At 39.6% G+C, this 10,076-nt stretch overlaps 1 long non-coding RNA gene and 1 pseudogene across 1 annotated transcript; one reads left to right on the top strand and one right to left on the bottom strand.

Moving 5' to 3' along the window:
• Positions 1-292: 292 nt before the first annotated feature.
• On the bottom strand, positions 293-2,108 carry LOC121244117. The gene is made up of 3 exons (XR_005936386.1): positions 1,980-2,108; positions 1,552-1,888; positions 293-327 (listed from the first exon to the last, which is right to left on the bottom strand). It is a non-coding gene; the product is annotated as an uncharacterized LOC121244117 (long non-coding RNA).
• A 2,286-nt stretch (positions 2,109-4,394) lies between these two features.
• Positions 4,395-5,612, top strand: LOC121244779 (annotated as a pseudogene).
• Positions 5,613-10,076: the final 4,464 nt, after the last annotated feature.

Raw genomic sequence — 10,076 nt, 5'->3', positions numbered from 1 at the left:
CGTTACTCGCCGAAAATGATGTTTCAGAAAAAAAAAAAATGCACAATACAGAATGAATAAAAAATATAATGCACATCTAAATTATATTCCCTATGAAATTTCTGGATAGCCACACAAAGCTCAAGCTAGATAAATTGCAATTTAGTATTTATATCAAACATTTATATCAAACAATAATGAATCAACTATATATACAACCACACCACCTTATATAACCAAGAAAATCTCTAAATTCAATTCCCTCATCTTTTGTTTTTTCACATTACCTAGCTCCACTCAATACTGCGTTCTCTGCATCAAGCATAGTTTGAACCGTAGTCTCTGAACCTGGAGAAAAATGTAGAGTGAGCAAATAAACATGGCAATGTTCAAGCAACTTTCCCTTAGGAATAACCATACCATCAAAAATTTGCCTGGGAATAACCATCAAATTAATTGCTAATATTTCACTTGAACACATTCCATTTGCTGCACAAAGATAAGTTTTAAGGTTTGCATGCATCACTTCATATCTGAAATTCTTGCTAAAAGCCATTGCCAGGTGAAGTGGCTTTACACTTTTCCCATGATTTGAGGACATAAACTAATTTTGAAAACACACATTCTTAAAGGGGAAAGAACAGATTACTGTAGCCATATCAGGAGCTATGGGCTATCCGTACTAGCCAATAAGCCACACATCATCTAATAAAGCAAATTTCTAAGCAAGCTGAACATCCAACTATTGAATGTGCAGTATGATATTTTCAATACCTTGTATCTTACCCTATACTTTCTTCTTTATTTGTAAGCAAGTATCTGGATGATCTTAAATACATGACGTCACCCCTTACCCATTAAAATAATTGCGTGTTTAGATTATTGCTATAGATAAATCCACATGGGGGAAAACCGTAATTTTCCAATTCTACTGATATGCTTTATGCAGCACAACATTAGAGAGAACCTGTTTTTTTCATTGTTAATTTACACACTCAAGTGGGTCTTGAACCCATGATATGATCCTCCATCTTACTTTAATGGGAAAAGTTAGAGCCACTTGAGCTAGAGCTCATTGGCTCACCAATACTAACATAATTTGCTCATTGCCCCCCTGAAATTTAAAGATGCATTACTTTGAGAATTAATTGTTTTTAGATATCAAACAATCATGCTTTAAAAGCATTTGCACACTTGCATAACATGTGATACTTCATGAATAAACCATGATTCAAATTAGTCAAAGCAAATTTATTCGACAAAGAGACATAATGAGTAGCTTTCTGGTAATAATAGAGAACTAATAAATACATCCACTTTTTTTAATTTAAGAGCATTTTTAATTATCCATCTATAATTCTCCATTTCAGCAGAAGGAAATCATGTCTTTTTAATGCAGGTCACAGCTGTGAGAGCTTATGCCAGCTTATTTTGTTTCTATTGATTCCAATCCAGCTGGTGGATTTGGGCCTTCAACTGTGAACTACGTAGGTACATGTAATTTATTTGCACACGTGACACTCAGTACATATAAATATTTAGAAATCAAATTGCACAGAAAGCAGGTTGTACCTCAAGACAAGATTACGAGTCCAAGATACATGGATCCACAAAGAAATATAAATGATATCATTCCCCTGCAAGAAGAACTCATAAAAGTATGATTAAGGTGAGAAAAACATTAACATTAGTCAAAAATAATTTTAGATCCTAGACAATTATCCCTAAAATATTACAATTCATGCCTTTTTTTTTCCTGTTTATGCTAGGATATTCATGCTCTTGGCATGCTATGAAGCTCACCAAATTACTCCCCATCCAACCCCATTACAAGGGCAGGGGCAAATTTCTGCAAACTTCTCAGCATCACTGGAGTGGACTCTTCGAGATATTAGATCATCATAAATATCTGGGACAACAAGATATATATCAGATGACATTTGAAGTTCCAATTCAAATAACAGTATTTTAATTCTCTGAAGAAGAGACAATGAATATACCATAAACTGAAAACAAACTGTTCATCACTCCTGCAGTTTGCCAAAATAAGCGTAAGTCACTCTCCTCCTTCACTCAATGGATTGAATATCAGTGCAGTATCTAGAAGCAAATTCATCCCTTAGAAAAGATGCATACATAGAATTATGTCATACCAAAAACAACAGTCAAAGAAATGAGTCCCCAAACCAAAACTTGAGTACAGAGATTGACAAAGGGAAGAATCGAAACTCACAAGGGAGTGGCAGAGTAGTAAACCGCGTGGGGGCCGTGGGTTGTGAACAGGGCAAGGGAGAGAGGGAGGGCCTCGAGCTGCTGGGCTAGGCCTCGAGGAGAAGGGGGCTCCAACGGCGGACTGGCGATGGCGTCAAGGTGTGATTGGTGGCAAACGGCGTCCTTAGAGGCGGCGATCATAGAGAAATATGAGAGAGAGAGAGAGAGAGAGAGAGAGAGGTGAGGCCATTCGGTGAAACCTAATATTTCTGCCATGGGGGCTGGGGGAGAAGGAGGGGGTGGCCGTCGAGGTGAGGTGTCGATGGGGTCGCTGGCGACGGGCTGTGCGCGGCGGAGGCTTGAGGGAGAAGAGGGATTGGGGAGAGAGAGGTGGGAGGGGGGGGGGGGGGGGGGGGGGGGGGGGGGGGGGGGGGGGGGGGGGGAGAGACGGCTCGGGAGGGAAAGAAATGAGTCCAAAATGTTCGCTGCTAATAAGGTTCAAATGGCAGCATATGTTATTACGGCGATAATGTTTGACATAAATATTATCTATTGCGGCGATTTTCTAATCGACGGAGATTTAATGCCGCTACAGTTGGAAATCTTTATTGCGACGACAACAGTTGCCGCAAAAAGAACAAAAGTCGCCGCAAAAAGTTACACATGGATTAATGTATAATCTCCCACGTGATTTCCCACTTCACGTGATTTTTTGCAACGATTTTAAAATTGCTGCAAAAGGTCTGATTCTTATTTCTAGCGATTTTTAAAGTTAAAAAATCACTGCAAAAGTTCACTTTTGCAATTGCAGCGATTACCAAACCGTCGAAACAAGTTTTTTTAATATACCGGAAAATTTTTTCATCGCAAAAAATGAAAAATTGCTGCAAAAGACCAATTTAGTATTTATGGCGAATACATCTGTCGCAAAAAGTAAAAAAATTCACCACAAAAGACCAATTTCAAAATTTTGTATCAAAAGATCGCGACGATGTAAAAATCGCCGCAATTAAATGCTTTATGCAGCGATTTTATTTCCAATGGACATAAAATCCCCGCAAAAAGCCTTATTTCTTGTAGTGAGAAGAACTACACAGCGGACGCGGGATACATAATATCAACTGAATGTCAGTTGAAAGAATGGTAGTTGAAAAAAGAACAAGAAAAAAAAAAGGTGCACTGAAAAAAGGAACGTTGTAACTTTGGAGTAGTACTTGTGGGGGTGGGATGTGACACAAAATTCTTATCTCATCTCATCTCATCTCATCTCATTATTACACCTTTTTCAAATTCATATACAAATTATAATAAATAATTCAATTTTTTCAAATCCCAAAACAATAATAATACTAAAACATAATATTTTAAATACTAAAATAAAACATAAAATTCTCATCTCAACCCCCAAACCTGTGTGGGTTTAGATTCAGAGTTGATTTCAATTCATTTCATTTCATCTAATAAACAATTTTATCAAATTTTCACACAAAATATAATAAACAATTAAATTTTCTCCAATCTCAAAATAATAATAATACTAAAAAATATTAATATTCTAATTATATTTTATTTAATTTTTATTTTTATCTCAACTCATCTCATATCAACTCACTATCCAGACCTCATCTAATTATTTAGTCGAATAGGTCTAATTGTTCTATCAAACAAATTGTAAGGCATTCAAGGCTGATCTCCCCGGCTGGCAAACGAAAGTTACACATCATGGCTCTGCATGGATTTCCTAATAAGTTCCTTCCAAATGCATGCCCATTAAAACTTCAGCATCTATCTATTAGGAGCGCTGCTTCTGCGAACAAAACAGACTAAACCTTTTGTCCTAGAAGAGATCACAGAGGGGGTATGTGTTTCCCAAGGATGATGCTCTTGCAAGTGATCATCATGACATGGGTCGTTGGTGTCATATTTTCATAAATTCACCTTTTAAGGTAGTTTAGTGCAATTAACGTAGAATTTATACCTAAATACTTATAGCCATTTGGGTTTGCTACGTTTGCATCACATGTCAAATGATGTTTTACTGAATATAAGCCAACTTCCTAGAAATCATGTTGTCTTAATCCGGAAACCAATATACATATGCTACATATTTGGTTCATTAATTTTTAAAAACGTTACATATTTGACAAAACTGGAATAATAGAAATATTTTAACTCGTGTAACTGCTTGTTCAAATATTTGTGTAGGTATCGGCATAACCCTCTTAATGCTACTAGTTGGAAGCTTTTGGGTATATTGGGGTCTAAAGAAAAGAAAACTCATTAAGCTCAAAGAGAAATTCTTCCAACAAAATGGTGGCCTAATGTTATAACAACAACTCTCTAATCATGCACAAAGGATCGATGGAACCAGTTAGAATCTTCAGTGTAAAAGAACTTGAAAAGGCCACTAATAATTACGACAAGAGTAGAATCCTTGGCCAAGGAGGCAATGGAACGGTTTATTGAGGAGTAATATTGGTAGACAATAAAGTGGTTGCTATTAAAAGGCCCAAAATTGCCTATCAAAACCAAATTGAAGAATCTGTAAATGAAATGATTGTGCTTACTCAAGTAAAGCATAGGAATGTGGTTAAAACTATTGGGTTGTTGTTTGGAAACAGAATTGCCCTTACTAGTTTATGAATTCATTACTAATGAGACACTTATTGACCACATACATGATATAAACAAGTCATCTTTGCACTCATGAGAAAAGCGTTTGAAGATAGCAACAGAAGCTGCAAGAGCCCTTGCATACCTTCATTTTGAAACTTCCATACCAATTATACACAAAGATGTGAAAACTGCAAATATACTTTTAGACGATAATCATTTAACAAAAGTTGCTGACTTTGGAGCTTCAAGCCTAGTTCCTCTTGATCACACACAATTAACCACATTAGTGCAAGGAACATTTGGGTACATGGACCCTGAATACTTACACAGTGGCCAATTAACAAAAAAAAAATGATGTCTATAGATTTGGCGTTGTTTTGGCAGAGTTAATAACGAGTGAGAAGGAAATTTCTATGGATAGGGCAGAAACTGAGAAAAATCTAGCCACATACTTTGTTTGTGCTCTAAAAGATGATCGCCTACTAGAAATTGTTGAGGCTCACATTATCAATGAGGGTAATGTTGAAGAGCTAAAGGAAGTTTCTTACTTTGCAAAAAGGTGCTTAAGCGTAAAAGGAGAGGATAGGTCTACTATGAAGGTTGTGGCAATGGAGCTAGAGGGATTAAGAATTAAGGAAAAGCATTCATATGAGAAGGCCGATCTCTATAGAGAAGAAACTGAGTGTTCACTTAATGCAATTACAAGCTATTTGAGTCTTGATGCTGGCACTGCCAATTCTTCGACCAGTACAACCATTGATAGCATGGGAGATCAAGTTTCAAAATCAACAATTGTTTACATATAATTCCTCAGTTCTGAAGACAACCAGTTTCTCCGCCAAGCGTCACGGCTCTTCCATCGCTACCCACCACCGAAGACTTCCTCCAAATCTTTTTTTGTCCTTGAGTCCACACCCAGCGGTGCTTCCTTTCTCTCGCTTGAATTCTCTCACAGCCTCTCAACCACCACCGTCCTCCAATCCTATGACTTTCATTCTCCCCTTTTCACTCGCACTTTCTCTACCATCTTTTTCTTCTCACTCACCTTTTGTAGAACCTCATGAGAGGCTACGCAAGTGTCCAATTTGGTCTCCGCTTTTGTGAGAGCTTGTTCTTTTGTATGTTCAAGATCAAGTATTTAATTTTCTATGCATTTTTGTGCAAAAATACTTGCAGTATCTTAATGTTTGAGTGCTTGTAATAAAGTTGTGTGTTTCTTTGCACCCCCACTTTATAATTGCCTTCCTATTTATGGGTTTCCCAAATATCATGGAAGAGTCCCTCTTAGATATCACATATAATACTTGCGTAAGTATGCATCAAAATCAAAGGGGCCAATTACACATCATGCTAGCATTGCATCTTAATTATCAAGGATGCACTTGTTAGGGAAATCAACACAGCGAAAGGGATAAAAGCGGAAATAAAAGAGTACACTCATGCACTCAGTGACACCAATAATTTAACGTGGTTCGGCAACTGCCTACATCCACAGAAAAGAGCTTCACTAATAAATAGTGGCACACAAGAAAATATTACAGAGGAGGAGGATCACACTCTACTCAACTCAACTCTTTTCTTTTCTCTCAGAGCTCTCTGGGCTCTCTCTCTTTTCTCTTCTTCTTGGGTGTATCTGAAACTCTCGCATGGTGCTTCAATTTATAGGCGAATATATATCGCCTCACCGTATGAATGCATTCAATAGACAGTTGAGCGCTGGGTGCTGCGCGCTGGGAGCTGAGCGCTGAGCAGTCAACAATGACTGCCCTGGGCATGAACTTCAACATTCTCCCCCTCCATGCCCATTTACCTAGATGCTATCCATCCCAGCTATGTCTCTGCATAGCTTAAGCTTCTCACTTGTAACCACCTTTGTTAGCATGTCCGCTGGATTCTCTTTCGTATGGATCTTCACAAGTTTCAACAGCTGTTGTTCCATCACTTCGCGTATCCAGTGATAGTGGATGCCAATATGCTTGGTGCGGGAGTGGTATATTGAATTCTTGCTCAAGTCTAGAGCACTTTGACTATCACAATGTACCTTGTAGTCTTCTTGACTAACCCCTAGTTCTTAGAGAAAATGCTTCATCCACAACATCTCTTTCCCAGCTTCCGATGCGGCAATGTACTCTACCTCTGTTGTAGATAAAGCAACACACTTATGCAATTTGGACTGCCAAGAGACAGCTCCTCTTACAAAGGTGAAGAGAAATCTAGAAGTAGATTTCCTGCTATCCAGATTTCCTGCCATATCTGAATCTGTATAGCCTTCCAAAACTGGTTTAGCTCCCCCAAAACACAAGCACATCTTTGATGTACCTTTCAGGTAACTGAGAATCCACTTGACTGCTTCCCAATAATCTTTTCCTAAATTTGAAAGGAATTTGCTCACTATGCCTACAGCATGAGCAATATCTGGTCTGGTACAAACCATTGCATACATCAGGCTTCCTACTGCTGAAGAGTAGGATACTGCTTCCATTTCTTCAATCTCTTTCTTTGAAGAGGGACACGAGCTCTTGCTCAACTTGAAGTGGTTTGCAAGTGGAGTATTGACTGGCTTAGCATCTCCCATGTTGAAACGTCTGATGACATGTTCAACATATTTTTGTTGTGATAGCCACACCCTTTTGGCTTTCCTATCACGAACAATCTTCATGTCCAAAATTTGCTATGCTGGGCCTAAGTCTTTCATGTCAAAGAACTTGGATAGTTCCTTCTTTAGTTTGTTAATCATGGACCTATCCTCTCCAACGATTAACATATCATCAATGTAAAGAAGGAGTATGACAAACTTGTCATTCTAGAACCTTCGAACATAGACACACTGATCTGCAACAAGTCTCCTGTAACCATGACTCATCATGAATGAGTCGAACTTCTTGTACCATTGCCTCGGTGTTTGCTTGAGGCCATAGAGACTCTTCTTTAGCCTGTAGACTAAGTGATCTTTTCCTGGAGCTTCAAACCCTTCTGGTTGCTCTATATAGATCTCCTCCTCCAAAACTCCATGGAGAAAGGCTGTCTTTACATCCATCTGTTCGAGTTCCAAATTCAAGCTGGCTTCCAATTCGAGTATGACTCAGATTGACATTATTTTCACCACCGGAGAAAATATTTCATCAAAGTCAATTCCCTTCTTCTGCTGAAATCCTTTGACAACCAATCTAGCCTTGTGCTTTATCAGCTTCTCTTGGCCATCTTTTTTCAGCTTGAACACCCATTTGTTCTTTAGGGCTTTCTTTCCTTTAGGAAGTTTCACCAACTCATAGGTTTGATTTTTCTGCAAAGAACTCATCTCTTCTTGCATTGCCTGCACCCATAGGCTTCTATCAGCATGAGTTTGAACTTCCTGGAAGCTCTCCGGCTCCCCCTCATCAGTAAGCAGAATATAGTCTGATTCCGGATATCTCATCGACGAAATCAGTAGGCGGCCTCTTGCCGATCTTCTTGGTTCATCAACCAAAGGAGGTTCATCACCATCTAACCCTTGTGGTGGTACACCAGCTGATGGTGGAGAGGGCTCTTGCTCCCCCTGCTCAACACTCTGAGCTTCATCTTCTGCTTCTAGATCTCGATCCTGCATATCCACATTGTCTGTGGCAAACTGCAATGGTGCAGGATTTGGAGTATAGGAACTAAGCTCTACTGACATCGAGGAAGCTTTAGTTCCTATGTTCTGGTTTTCATGGAACCCAATGTCCCTACTTCTGACAATTCTCTTTGTCACTGGATCCCATAACTTGTATCTGAATTCTTCATCTCCATATCCAACAAAGATACATGGAGTTAACTTGACATCGAGCTTCTGTCTTAGCTCTTTGGATACGTGTGTAAAGGCTTTGCACCCAAACACTCTCAGGTGAGAGTAATAGACATCTTTTCTAGACCAAGCCTAGTCAGAAATTTCAAATTCTAGTGGTGTAGAAGGTGATCTGTTGATCAGGTAACAGGCAACAAGAACAGCTTCACCCCAGAATGGCTTTAGTAACTTGGCCATACTGAGCATGCATCTTGTTCTTTCAATGATGGTCCGATTCATTCTTTCAGCTACACTATTGTACTGAGGGGTATATGGGACTGTCTTCTCATGTGGAATATTACGATCAGCGCAGTATGCAGCGAACCTTTGAGAAATATATTCTCCTCCATTGTCCGTTCGCAAGCACTTCAACTTCTTTCCGGTCTCTCTTTCCACTAGGGTGTGGAAATTCTTGAAGTGCTCGAAGATCCGATCCTTTGACTTGAAAACATATACCCAGACCTTTTGTGAAGCATCATCAATGAATGTCATGAAATATCTGTTACCTCTCAATGACTCTTCTTCCATGGGACCACATATATCAGAGTGTACCAGACTCAACAACTCTGATCTTCTCTTCGTAGAGGAATTCAACAAGACTCTGCATTGTTTGCCAAACAAACAGTACTCACAAGGGTTTAACAATGTTCCTTTGGCAACTTTGATGAGTGCCTTCTTCACAAGCGTATCCAACCCTTTCTCACCCATGTGTCTGAGTCTCTTGTGCCACAGATTCGGTGATGCCTCGTCTTCCGCTGCATTGAGGCTATCAAAACCAATCTTCACATGGGTTTTGTACAACGTACCGCAAATATGTCCTCGGGCGACAATTATGGCACCTTGTGACAGCTTCCAAGTGCCATTGCTGAAGTAGCTGTCATAACCCTGTCGATCAAGGGCTGTTCCCGAAATCAGGTTGAGCTGAAGGTCAGGAATGTGTCGAACATCCTTCAACACTATGGTGCAACCAATGTTAGTTTTTATCTGCACTTCGCCAACTCCCACGATCTTCGAGGAACTGGCGTTCCCCATCCTTACCGTACCAAAGTCTCCTGCTTTGTACGTAGTGAAAAATTCACTATGGAAAGTGGCGTGGAATAATGCTATTGTGTCTACCACCCACTCAACATCGTGGCTTGCAACGTGCAGACACGTCTCGTCACTAGTGGAGAGTATTGCCACATCTCCCGAAAGAGGGACAAGGGTTTCACCATCTTCTTTCTTCAGCTTACTACTTTGACATTGCTCCCTTAAAAACTTGCGGCAGTTTTTCCTTGTGTGGCCTTCTTTGACACAATGGTAACATTTCATGTTACCCGTCTCCTGGTTCCTGCTACTGCTGGACCTTCCACGTGGTTGAGACTTCCTTCTGTTTCTGCCTCCACTTCTCCCTTTATCATCACATCGAGACCTTTCTCTACTCTCGGTGACAAGAACATGAGTTTGATTCATGCTTGTCTCTTTTCAT

The sequence above is a fragment of the Juglans microcarpa x Juglans regia genome, chromosome 8S (assembly GCF_004785595.1).
Source record: "Juglans microcarpa x Juglans regia isolate MS1-56 chromosome 8S, Jm3101_v1.0, whole genome shotgun sequence".
NCBI classification, from domain to species: domain Eukaryota; kingdom Viridiplantae; phylum Streptophyta; class Magnoliopsida; order Fagales; family Juglandaceae; genus Juglans; species Juglans microcarpa x Juglans regia.
The sequence above is the reverse complement of the archived record's forward strand: the minus strand, read 5'-3'. Positions and strand labels throughout refer to the sequence as shown.